Here is a 13,855-nt window from a genome sequence, read left to right as displayed (position 1 = left end):
TGAACCAAGGACTCGTTCTGTGTAGGTGTGTGTGTGTGTAGGTGTGTACCTCTGCCTGTCCGTCAAATATTTTCTGATTTCGACTGTAAACAGCTATGACTGTAGGTCACGCAGTACTCTTAACAATAAAAAATATACAATTAACGATTAACAAACAATAAAAACTAGGAACATGAATGGGGAGAGGAGGGAGCAGTGTCCTTCCGAACACGCAGTAGATGGCACCTGACGGCTGTCACTGTTACTTAGGTACCATTGCTTGGTCACCTCAGTCGTTTTCTTCCAGGATGGACAAAAGTGTCTCGCTGTGAAGACAGCTGCTGCAGTTGAAATTCTTGGAAAATATCCTCTGTGCATTCAGTACACACTCGTTGTTTACTATTAAACGAGTTTACCCACTAGACCTAATAAGACTCATAAATAATAACAAGACACATTACCATGACTGGAACAATACACGAATATCCCGCACATAGGAGAGACGAGCTTACGACGACGTTGCGGTGCAACTTGGACCATTTACTAAGTCACACTGACTTTGTAAAAGGTCCATGTCGGACCGAAACGTCGTGGTAATCTCCTGTCTCCTATGTACGGGTTATTTGTGTATAATTAGACTCATAAAAATAACTCATAAGGGGAAATCACCATAAAAATGATCAATTTATTAATTATTATTATTATATTCACGGGGAAGTGTTAAAACCTTACAGGTTATACAGTGCATTGGTGGAATGGGAGGCGAGCACGTTCGATCCAAGGGAACTGAGGACAGGTGCAATGCTTCACTAACATCAAGGAACCAGGTAACACTTAACTAATATTTGCTGTGTCATGTGTTGACGACTGGAGGGTCCTCTTTTCTTCCTGCTGCTGATACCTCCTCTTCCTGCTGCTGATACCTCCTCTTCCTGCTGCTGATACCTCCTCTTCCTGCTGCTGATACCTCCTCTTCCTGCTGCTGATACCTCCTCTTTCTGCTGCTGATGCCTCCTCTTTCTGCTGCTGATGCCTCCTCTTTCTGCTGCTGATACCTCCTCTTTCTACTGCTGATGCCTCCTCTTTCTGCTGCTGATACCTCCTCTTTCTGCTGCTGATACCTCCTCTTCTTGCTGCTGATACCTCCTCTTCTTGCTGCTGATACCTCCTCTTCCTGCTGCTGATACCTCCTCTTCCTGCTGCTGATACCTCCTCTTTCTGCTGCTGATACCTCCTCTTCCTGCTGCTACCTCCTCTTCCTGCTGCTGATACATCCTCTTCCTGCTGCTGATACATCCTCTTCCTGCTGCTGATACCTCCTCTTTCTGCTGCTGATACCTCCTCTTCCTGCTGCTGATATCTCCTCTTTCTGCTGCTGATACCTCCTCTTTCTGCTGCTGATACCTTCTCTTTCTGCTGCTGATACCTCCTCTTCCTGCTGCTGATACCTCCTCTTTCTGCTGCTGATACCTCCTCTTTCTGCTGCTGATACCTCCTCTTCCTGCTACTGATACCTCCTCTTCCTGCTGCTGATACCTCCTCTTCCTGCTACTGATACCTCCTCTTTCTGCTGCTGATACCTCCTCTTCCTGCTGCTACCTCCTCTTCCTGCTGCTACCTCCTCTTCCTGCTGCTGATACCTCCTCTTCCTGCTGCTGATATCTCCTCTTTCTGCTGCTGATACCTCCTCTTTCTGCTGCTGATACCTTCTCTTTCTGCTGCTGATACCTCCTCTTCCTGCTGCTGATACCTCCTCTTTCTGCTGCTACCTCCTCTTTCTGCTGCTGATACCTCCTCTTTCTGCTGCTGATACCTCCTCTTTCTGCTGCTGATACCTCCTCTTCCTGCTGCTGATACCTCCTCTTTCTGCTGCTGATACCTCCTCTTTCTGCTGCTGATACCTCCTCTTCCTGCTGCTGATACCTCCTCTTCCTGCTGCTGATACCTCCTCTTCCTGCTGCTGATACCTCCTCTTTCTGCTGCTGATACCTCCTCTTTCTGCTGCTGATACCTCCTCTTTCTACTGCTGATGCCTCCTCTTTCTGCTGCTGATACCTCCTCTTTCTGCTGCTGATGCCTCCTCTTTCTGTTGCTGATACCTCCTCTTTCTGCTGCTGATACCTCCTCTTTCTGCTGCTGATACCTCCTCTTTCTGTTGCTGATACCTCCTCTTTCTGCTGTTGATACCTCCTCTTTCTGCTGTTGATACCTCCTCTTTCTGCTGCTGATACCTCCTCTTCCTGCTGCTGATACCTTGTGAAGGCTTACTCAGCCCTGTAACAACTTCAGTCAGTATTACCAAGGCTGGCTCCTCCTCAGGAAAATTAATGAATAGAAAAAGAAATAATAACAGACAATGATAAACACTTTATTATTTAGAAACGGAAAATGTAAAACAATAAAACATGAATGGGTATCCTAATTGAAAGAAAAATGAAAAATGAAATGAAAAAAAATTACATTTGAACTCAACGCTAATATAGGTATATCGTGGTAATAGGGTGTCAGGTGTTGGTGACACTGTGTTGTTGAAATCGTAGCCATTGCTGATGTGGAGTGGGGGGGGTAGCAGGTGTTGGTGACCTCCACTGGCTGGTTCTTCACAGAGTGTAGCCGTGAATAATTACTTCAGATGACAGGAACACAGTTTCATTACCACTGCTATGATGAGGGGTTAGGTCCTGTGTTGGCTTACATAACAGGTAAATAGGTTAAACATGGGACATCTCAGGACGTTAGTCCGTCTCCTTCTATTCTTCTCGTTGGTTGGCAGATGACCCTCTCTGTCATTCCAAGCTGTAAAGAGAGACAGATTACCCACTGCTTAAGAAATCACTCTCAATTATAAGTACAATACCTAAAATATGTGGTGATTATTAAAACATTTAACAGATAAAGACTGAAAGACTAAGTTAATTATTGGTCAAAAGTGAAGCTTTCAACCAATAAGTCCACTAAAATATGATCAGGCATGCACTTACAGTAGTGTTGGGAGCTGTGAGTCGAGTGATTTACTGTTTGACCGGAGCCCCACACGTCACCTTTCGGGGGGGAGGAGGGAGGTGAAGGGATAGCGGGAGCTAGACTGACCCTACCTTAACAAGCAGCCGGCAATCAAACTATCACTTTTGGGGAGGGGGAAAAAGGGGGGGGGAATAGTGGGAGCTGGACTTACCCTACCTTAACAAGTAGCCGGCAATGAAACTATTGTTGCTATACACTCCCTCGCTACTCTTATCTATTGAACTTTTCCCTCACACTCCCCCATACCAAGACTTATAGTCAAGGAGTATAAGAAGAACAGGCGAGGAAAAAGTTCTAACATGTGGAAGTCGCGTAAGGCAACAAATCTTTTACTGACTGTCACGACTTAACCAGTCAGAGAAATAATTGGATGAACCATTGATATACACAATATGGAACTTAAAAGCCTGGAGTGCCAATGTCCACCTCAAGAGGCGACTGTTGGTTCCCTTAAAAGTTTCTAGGTATATCAAAGGTTTGTGGTCCGCTTCTAAAATGAATTCTTTTCCCAGTAAATAAAGTTTAAGCTTGGAGATACCCCACACAATAGCCAAACATTCCTTTTCTATGGTGGAGTATCTCGTTTCTGTGGGAAGGAGTTACCGGCTTAGGAAGCATACAGGGAAGGGAGTACCATCATGGTATTGTATTAGCACCACACCTAAGCCAGTATTGGAGGCATCAGTTCTTAAACAAAATGTTTTATTAATATCTGGAATCTTAAGTATAGGATCTTTCAAAAAGATACTTTTAATCTCATTAAACTTTTCCTGAGCTATGTCGGAAAGTTCAAAAGGTTCCTTCACAGACTTTTTAAGGAAGTCTGATAAGATGCATGTAAGATCAGTAAGGTTTGGGATAAACCGTGCATAAAAATTTACAGAACCAAGAAAGCTACGCATGAGCTTCTTGGTTTTGGGGAATTTAAATTCTAATAAAGCTTTGATTTTACTGGGGAGAGGCTGAAGAGAGTTATTAGGAAGTATCAGTCCAAGATATCTAATCTTGTTATACCCAAGGAAGCATTTCTTCGGCTTGGCAGTGAGGCCATGTGAGCGTAACCTATGCAAAACTGATGTTAATGTTTGGATATGTTCGCCCCACATGGATGTCATTACGTAAATGTTATCAAAATAAACTGAAACATTTGGCATATTACCCAAGACCTTTCTCATCAGTCTCACGTAGGTAGCACAGGCAGTTACCAAACCGAAGGGCATAGTTCTATACTGCATCAGTCCTTGGTGTGTAGGAAAAGTGGTGTACTGCTTAGAAGAAGGATCTAACATTACTTGATGATATGCCTGCACAATATCAATCTCTGAAAAGAAGGAAGAGTCATAAAATTTGTGTAGGTCGCTATCTATTAAGGGCATAGGCTCAGCATCCCACCGAGTTATAGCATTAAGGCCTCTGAAGTCAATAGCAAGTCTATATGAATTATCCTCCTTCTTAGCCATGACTACTGGTGAGCAATATGCAGATACTGAAGGTTCAATGATCTTTAGTTTTAATAATTTGTCTACCTCTCGGTCAAATGCATCCCTAAGGTGAACTGGAACTGGGTATAATTTCCGTTTGATCGGATTGTCCGTCAATAAGTCAATCTTATGGACTACCGTGGAGGTAACACCTGGAATATCAGTAAAGACGTCTGAAAAGTTACTCACACATTGAAGTAGTTCATGTCTCTTATGGTCATCCAAAGATTCATTAATATTAATGTTGGTTGCGCCCGAGTGGTCAAGAGTCACCAAGTCATGTAGTTCTTCATCATAGTCTAAGTTAGAGGTGTCAATTACACACACCTTACATTCTTCAGTTGTCTTATCAAGTTCGTGTGGAAAAACTAAGTCAAAGTTATTAAGGCAGTTAACCGAATTTCTTCGGTAATATTTCTTAAGGATGTTGATATGATAAAGCTTAGGTTTCCCCTTGACTTCTATGAGGTAGTCAACTTTCCCACAAATTTTTAATACTTTATATGGACCTTTCCATGCTACTAATAACTTATTTGACTTGATAGGCAAAAGTACAAGAATTTTATCCCCTACTTTAAAACTTCTCCTCTGACTTTTGGAATCAAAAAAGGTTTTGTACTGGTCCATTGACACGCTTAGGTTTTTCGAAACTATGTCAGAGGTCTCCTCAAGTTTGGATCTAAGGTCAAGGAGAAACTGGTAAGAAGACTGAACCTCAGCATTTACCTCCTCATTAGTCCATAAGTCATGAAGGATGGACAATGGGCCTCTGGCCTGTCTACCATAGAGAAGTTCAAAAGATGAAAACCCCAAAGAGTCACTGGGAACTTCCCTCATGGCAAACAAAGCACAGGGTAGGTAACGATGCCACTCCTTAGGTTTAAGGGAGCAAAGTTTCCTTAAAATGGACTTGAGAATCGAATGCTGGTGCTCAATCCTCCCATTACAGCTGGGATGATAGGGTGTGGTGAAGAGAGGCTTCACTCCCAGAAGTTGGTATAGATGTTGCATTAAGTCAGATGTAAATTGTGTCCCACGGTCAGACAATTTCTCTAGGGATGCCCACTCTGGAGAAGATGGACAAAAGGGCTTCAGCCACCTCTGTAGTAGTTATGGTCTTTAAGGGTATGGCTTCAGGGAAACTCGAAGCATAATCAACTAATGTTAATATATATCTATGTCCCCCAGATGAAAGTGGTGATAAAGGACCAACGATGTCAATAGCTACTCTTTCAAAGGGTACCGTAAAGACTGGCATTTTGACCATAGGTACTCGCCTGGTACCTCGGGAGGATGACAGTTGGCAAACTTTACACGATCTACAATAGGTAGTGACATCTGAGGACATTTTTGGCCAAAAATAGGTTTCCCTAATTTTATTTAAGGTTTTACGATGCGAGAAATGTCCGGCCACTGGCAGGTCATGAGCCATTTTAAGAACGGTCTCTCTGCATTGACTTGGAACAACTAAGATGGAATAGTCTATCTCATCTGAATTTAATTTGAATACTGACTTGTACAAGATACCTTTTATATATTCAAATTTATATGAAAAGTTTTTCCTTTGAATAACTTGATTTTGTTTAGCGGCATTATGGCAATTCTGAAGAGAAGGGCAATTAATTTGTAAATTGACAAAGGAGTTCTTTGATATATCTAAAGGCTTGAAGTCAGGGAAAATCAAAGGATGGACAGTAGGAGAAGCCTGGGCTTTGGTCTGAGCCCTAGTCAAGACATTTATAGTATCGGATGTGATATCTTCACTTTCATCTAACAAGTGAACCGGTGATCCTACTACCTCGCTTTCGAGAGTAGCATCACTGGTTTTTAATCCCACATGAATCTCACGAGACATTGTCTCATCTGAACTTTCGAGGGGCTTCTCTGACTCTACAGGAAGAGGATCTGAAAAGCTTATGTCCACCTTTGGTGATGAAAGGTCAACCTCAGAAGGAAGAATGGCACCTTTTACATTACCTATTAGTACGGAGCAAGAAGTGATGGGAGCTAGTACGGCTTCAGACCAACCTGTGAACCATTTAGACCTAATGTAACAACGGATGGTAGGAAAAGTGTCCGTATGGCCCAAGTAGTCTGAAAGTATAGCAGAGGAATGAGTTTCTTTAAGGTTAGGGAACAGCTTATCAGAAATGACTATACATGTGCATCCAGTGTCTCGTAAAATGGTAGATACATTAAGTCCATTAACTGTTCCTGAACAGAAGGGTGCTTGGTCATTACAGTCTTTAAAACATCTTCCAACTTTTTGGACCTTCTTAGAAGGACAATCTGGACGTTTATGTCCCTTAATGCCACACAAATGACAAACAGGAACAAAAGAAGTCATTTTACTTTCCACTAGAGGCTTTGATTTCTTAAGATCTGATGAACCCTTGCCCTTAGGGTTCGATCCCTTTAGGTCTTTATAGGAATTGTGAGCCTCAGCATATAGGTCAGCAGCCTCAGCAACTTCAACTTTAATCAGGTTACATTCTCTAATGAATGTTCTTATCTGGTGGGGAAGAGCTGTCAGGAACTGGTCAGCAACCATGAAGTCTCTAAGAGATTCATAACTGTGATCAATTCCTGAGCTCTCTATCCAAAAGTCGAACAAACGAGTGTTACTTGTAACTGCTGAAAGTTTTGGCCAGGCTGTAAGGTGGCATACCTGAAATCTTTCCTGTAAGAATTTGTGGTTTTTTGATATGCTTTAAGGATTGCCTTCTTCAGTAGGTTATAATTACATATGATATCCTTCGACAAAGTTGCATAGATATTCAAATTATTATTATTATTATAATCAAGGGGGAAGCGCTAAACCCGGAGGATTATACAGATAGATATTCAAAGCTGTACCAGAAAATAATATTCCTAACCTGGTAGCCCAGGTGTCAGCAGGCCATTCACAGAGGGTAGCGGTATTTTCAAACCTGATGATGTATGAAGTAATGTCTTCACCCTCTGTGAAGGGAGGTAAATTAGGTGTTGGAATATGTGCACTAGCTGCATGATGTTCAATTACTCCTTCCTCTAATTGTTGTTGTGTAAGAGTTAACTTTTTATTCTCTAATTCAAGGTGAGCATTTTTGGGCTCGCGATCCTTTTCTCTCTCTATTAACTCAAGTTCTCTAGCTTTTTCCTCAACTTCTCTATCCTTTGCTCTTTCCTCAAGTTCTCTTAATTTAACTTGTTCCTCACATACTTTAGCTTGTTCCTCATGTACTCTAGTTCTCTCCTCACGATCAAGTCTATCATGCTCCTTTTTGTCTTCTCTCTCCCTTTCTAACTGTCTCTCTTGGTTTTCTCTTTCAATTCGATCTCTCTCCTTTTTATCCTCTCTTTCTCTTTCTGTCTTTCTTGATTCTCTCTCTCTATTCTTTCTCTCTCCTTATTCTCTTCTCTTTCCCTTTCTAACTGTCTCTCTTCTCTCTCAATTCTCTCTTTCAAGTCTTTCCTGGATCTTAGCACTAATGAAAGATTCTAAATTTTTCCCTGTTATTCCTAACTTACTTCCAGCATTCATCCAAAACTGGTATTCATCCATACTTGCAAGAATAACTTAAACTATCAGGGGAAATGAAACGGGTATTAAAGAAAATGGAGGGTTCAATTCCTGCTCTGCTCAAACTGTAAATAAACCAGAGGGCTCAATCCCTACTTCAATTAAACAATATGTATTAATTAATTATTATTATTATTATAATCAAGGGGAAGCGCTAAACCCGGAGGATTATACAGCGCCTGGGGAGGGATGTGGAAGGCATTCAGGCTTAATTTAGGGAACTGGAGCACAGATCCAATTTCCTAAATCAAGAGCCCCTCACCAACATCAAGGAATCTTCCTTGAGGGGATGTATTAATTAAAACGAAGGGTTCTATGCCAGCTCCGCGCAAACAGTAAGTAGAATGGGGTCACTTGACCATCCAATCTTCTCACCAACAAATCAAGAGTGTCCTACGACAGTTCCCTTGATAAAATAAAGAGCTCAATGAAACAAATTGTCACTGGAAAATCTCGGGTCCCTAGAGTCTAATCCTCCAAAGTGTTTCAAGCTCGGAAAAAAAAGTGGCAGAATTAAATATTATATCCTGCCTGACTTGACTTACAATAAATTGAGACTATAACAATTACCAAATCTTTTAAATACCTGTACTGTAGTCCTACCATAGAGAATGATTACTCATGGCTGGTGGTAACCATCTGTGGTATGCGGCATTGAAGTTCCAATGGTAGATTCGAGATGGAATTGAATCTTGATTCAGTAGAGTTGATCCTGGCAAGGTCGCCACTTGTGAAGGCTTACTCAGCCCTGTAACAACTTCAGTCAGTATTACCAAGGCTGGCTCCTCCTCAGGAAAATTAATGAACAGAAAAAGAAATAATAACAGACAATGATAAACACTTTGTTATTTAGAAACGGAAAATGTAAAACAATAAAACATGAATGGGTATCCTAATTGAAAGAAAAATGAAAAATGAAATGAAAAAAAATTACATTTGAACTCAACGTTAATATAGGTATATCGTGGTAATGCGGTGTCAGGTGTTGGTGACACTGTTGTTGAAATCGTAGCCGTTGCTGATGTGGAAGGGGGGTAGCAGGTGTTGGTGACCTCCACCGACTCGTTCTTCACAGAGTGGAGCCGTGAATAATTACTTCAGATGACAGGAACACAGGTTCGTTACCACTGCTATGATGAGGGGTTAGGTCCTGTGTTGGCTTACATAACAGGTAAATAGGTTAAACATGGGATGTCTCAGGACGTTAGTCCATCTCCTTCTATTCTTCTCGTTGGTTGGCAGGTGACCCTTTCTGTCATTCCAAGCTGTAAAGAGAGACAGATTACCCACTGCTTAAGAAATCACTCTCCATGATAAGTACAATACCTAAAAGATGTGGTGATTATTAAAACATTTAACAGATAAAGACTGAAAGGACTAAGTTAATTATTGGTCAAAAGTGAAGCTTTCAAGCAATAAGTCCACTACAATATGATCAGGCGTGTACTTACAGAAGTGTTGGGAGCTGTGAGTTGAGTGATTTACTGTTTGACCGAAGCCTCACACGTCACCTTTCGGGGGGGGGGGGGAGGAAGAGGGAAGTGAAGGGATAGCTGGAGCTAGACTGACCCTACCTTAACAAGCAGCCGGCAATCAAACTATCACTTTCGGGGAGGGGGAAAAAGGGGGGGGGGGAATAGCGGGAGCTTGACTTACCCTACCTTAACAAGTAGCCGGCAATGAAACTATTGTTACTATACACTCCCTCGCTACTCCTATCTATTGAACTTTTCCCTCACATACCTCCTCTTTCTGCTGCTGATACCTCCTCTTTGTGTTGCTGATACCTCCTCTTCCTGCTGCTGATGCCTCCTCTTTCTGCTGCTGATACCTCCTCTTCCTGCTGCTGATACCTCCTCTTTCTGCTGCTGATACCTCCTCTTCCTGCTGCTGATACCTCCTCTTTCTGCTGCTGATACCTCCTCTTCCTGCTGCTGATACCTCCTCTTTCTGCTGCTGATACCTCCTCTTCCTGCTTCTGATACTTCCTCTTTCTGCTGCTGATACCTCATCTTCCTGCCACTTCCTCTTACTGTCACTGTATTCACAGAGACATACACCTCTCAGCATACATACACATACATACACCTCTCAGGATACATACACAAAGACATACACCTCTCAGCATACATACACAGAGACATACACCTCTCAGCGTACATACGCAGAGAGACATACACCTCTCAGCATACATACACCTCTCAGCATACATACTCAGAGACACACACCTCTCAGCATACATACACAGAGACATACACCTCTCAGCATACATACGTAGAGAGACATACACCTCTCAGCATACATACACAGAGACATACACACCTCTCAGCATACATACACAGAGACATACACCTCTCAGCATACATACACAGAAAGACATACACCTCTCAGCATACATACACAGATACATACACCTCTCAGCATACATATGCAAAGAGACATACACCTCTCAGCATGCATACATAGAGACATACACCTCTCAGCATACATGCACAGATACATACACCTGTCAGCATACATACACAGAGACATACACCTCTCAGCGTACATACGCAAAGAGACATACACCTCTCAGCATACATACACAGAGACATACACCTCTCAGCATACATACACAGAGACATACACCTCTCAGCATACATACAGGTCATCCCAGGCACAGGTGTCAACTGTCTGATATCAACAACAACTGATAATCGACCAACTCTGAAACATTTGTTACTTAACAACGGCGTTTATTTACAAACGCCCAATATAATTACACCTTTGATAATTACATAAAAAAATGTTAAGGTAATTATAAAACAAGAGATAAGTAAGTCATATAGTTAAGCTAATTTAAGAGATTGTAAATAGATGTCACAATCAACCGTGTTAAAAACAAACCCCATCTGTATTTTAGGAAACATAGAACTTCTAGTCAAAGTATCATACACACACACACTATATATTTATATATATATATATATTTATATATATAATATATATATTTATATATATAATATATATATTTATATATATATATATATATATATATATATATAATATAGGTAGTAGGTTGGTAGACAGCAACCACCCAGGGAAGTACTACCGTCCTGCCAGGTGACTGTGAAACAAAAACCTGTAACTGTTTTGCATGATGGTAGGATTGCTGGTTTTCTTTTTCTGTCTCATAAACACGCTAGATAACAGGGATATCTTGCTACTCCTACTTACACTTTGGTCACACTTCACAGACACGCACATGCATATATATATATACATACATCTAGGTTTTTCTCCTTATTCTAAATAGCTCTTGTTCTTTTTTATTTCTTCTATTGTCCATGGGGAAGTGGAAAAGAATCTTTCCTCCGTAAGCCATGCGTGTCGTATGAGGCGACTAAAATGCCGGGAGCAATGGGCTAGTAACCCCTTCTCCTGTATACATTTACTAAAAAAGAGAAGAAGAAAAACTTTATAAAACTGGGTTGTTTAAATGTGCGTGGATGTAGTGCGGATGACAAGAAACAGATGATTGCTGATGTTATGAATGAAAAGAAGTTGGATGTCCTGGCTCTAAGCGAAACAAAGCTGAAGGGGGTAGGAGAGTTTCAGTGGGGGGAAATAAATGGGATTAAATCTGGAGTATCTGAGAGAGTTAGAGCAAAGGAAGGGGTAGCAGTAATGTTAAATGATCATTTATGGAAGGAGAAAAGAGAATATGAATGTGTAAATTCGAGAATTATGTGGATTAAAGTAAAGGTTGGATGCGAGAAGTGGGTCATAATAAGCGTGTATGCACCTGGAGAAGAGAGGAATGTAGAGGAGAGAGAGAGATTTTGGGAGATGTTAAGTGAATGTATAGGAGCCTTTGAACCAAGTGAGAGAGTAATTGTGGTAGGGGACCTGAATGCTAAAGTAGGAGAAACTTTTAGAGAGGGTGTGGTAGGTAAGTTTGGGGTGCCAGGTGTAAATGATAATGGGAGCCCTTTGATTGAACTTTGTATAGAAAGGGGTTTAGTTATAGGTAATACATATTTTAAGAAAAAGAGGATAAATAAGTATACACGATATGATGTAGGGCGAAATGACAGTAGTTTGTTGGATTATGTATTAGTAGATAAAAGACTGTTGAGTAGACTTCAGGATGTACATGTTTATCGAGGGGCCACAGATATATCAGATCACTTTCTAGTTGTAGCTACACTGAGAGTAAAAGGTAGATGGGATACAAGGAGAATAGAAGCATCAGGGAAGAGAGAGGTGAAGGTTTATAAACTAAAAGAGGAGGCAGTTAGGGTAAGATATAAACAGCTATTGGAGGATAGATGGGCTAATGAGAGCATAGGCAATGGGGTCGAAGAGGAATGGGGTAGGTTTAAAAATGTAGTGTTAGAGTGTTCAGCAGAAGTTTGTGGTTACAGGAAAGTGGGTGCAGGAGGGAAGAGGAGCGATTGGTGGAATGATGATGTAAAGAGAGTAGTAAGGGAGAAAAAGTTAGCATATGAGAAGTTTTTACAAAGTAGAAGTGATGCAAGGAGGGAAGAGTATATGGAGAAAAAGAGAGAGGTTAAGAGAGTGGTGAAGCAATGTAAAAAGAGAGCAAATGAGAGAGTGGGTGAGCTGTTATCAACAAATTTTGTTGAAAATAAGAAAAAGTTTTGGAGTGAGATTAACAAGTTAAGGAAGCCTAGAGAACAAATGGATTTGTCAGTTAAAAATAGGAGAGGAGAGTTATTAAATGGAGAGTTAGAGGTATTGGGAAGATGGAGGGAATATTTTGAGGAATTGTTAAATGTTGATGAAGATAGGGAAGCTGTGATTTCGTGTATAGGGCAAGGAGGAATAACATCTTGTAGGAGTGAGGAAGAGCCAGTTGTGAGTGTGGGGGAAGTTCGTGAGGCAGTAGGTAAAATGAAAGGGGGTAAGGCAGCCGGGATTGATGGGATAAAGATAGAAATGTTAAAAGCAGGTGGGGATATAGTTTTGGAGTGGTTGGTGCAATTATTTAATAAATGTATGGAAGAGGGTAAGGTACCTAGGGATTGGCAGAGAGCATGCATAGTTCCTTTGTATAAAGGCAAAGGGGATAAAAGAGAGTGCAAAAATTATAGGGGGATAAGTCTGTTGAGTGTACCTGGTAAAGTGTATGGTAGAGTTATAATTGAAAGAATTAAGAGTAAGACGGAGAATAGGATAGCAGATGAACAAGGAGGCTTTAGGAAAGGTAGGGGGTGTGTGGACCAGGTGTTTACAGTGAAACATATAAGTGAACAGTATTTAGATAAGGCTAAAGAGGTCTTTGTGGCATTTATGGATTTGGAAAAGGCGTATGACAGGGTGGATAGGGGGGCAATGTGGCAGATGTTGCAAGTGTATGGTGTAGGAGGTAGGTTACTGAAAGCAGTGAAGAGTTTTTACGAGGATAGTGAGGCTCAAGTTAGAGTATGTAGAAAAGAGGGAAATTTTTTCCCAGTAAAAGTAGGCCTTAGACAAGGATGTGTGATGTCACCGTGGTTGTTTAATATATTTATAGATGGGGTTGTAAGAGAAGTAAATGCGAGGGTGTTGGCAAGAGGCGTGGAGTTAAAAGATAAAGAATCACACACAGGGTGGGAGTTGTCACAGCTGCTCTTTGCTGATGACACTGTGCTCTTTGGAGATTCTGAAGAGAAGCTGCAGAGATTGGTGGATGAATTTGGTAGGGTGTGCAAAAGAAGAAAATTAAAGGTGAATACAGGAAAGAGTAAGGTTATGAGGATAACAAAAAGATTAGGTGATGAAAGATTGAATATCAGATTGGAGGGAGAGAGTATGGAGGAGGTGA

This window comes from Cherax quadricarinatus, chromosome 4 (assembly GCF_038502225.1).
Source record: "Cherax quadricarinatus isolate ZL_2023a chromosome 4, ASM3850222v1, whole genome shotgun sequence".
Classification (NCBI taxonomy): Eukaryota; Metazoa; Arthropoda; class Malacostraca; order Decapoda; family Parastacidae; genus Cherax; species Cherax quadricarinatus.
This window is presented reverse-complemented; position numbering follows the sequence as displayed.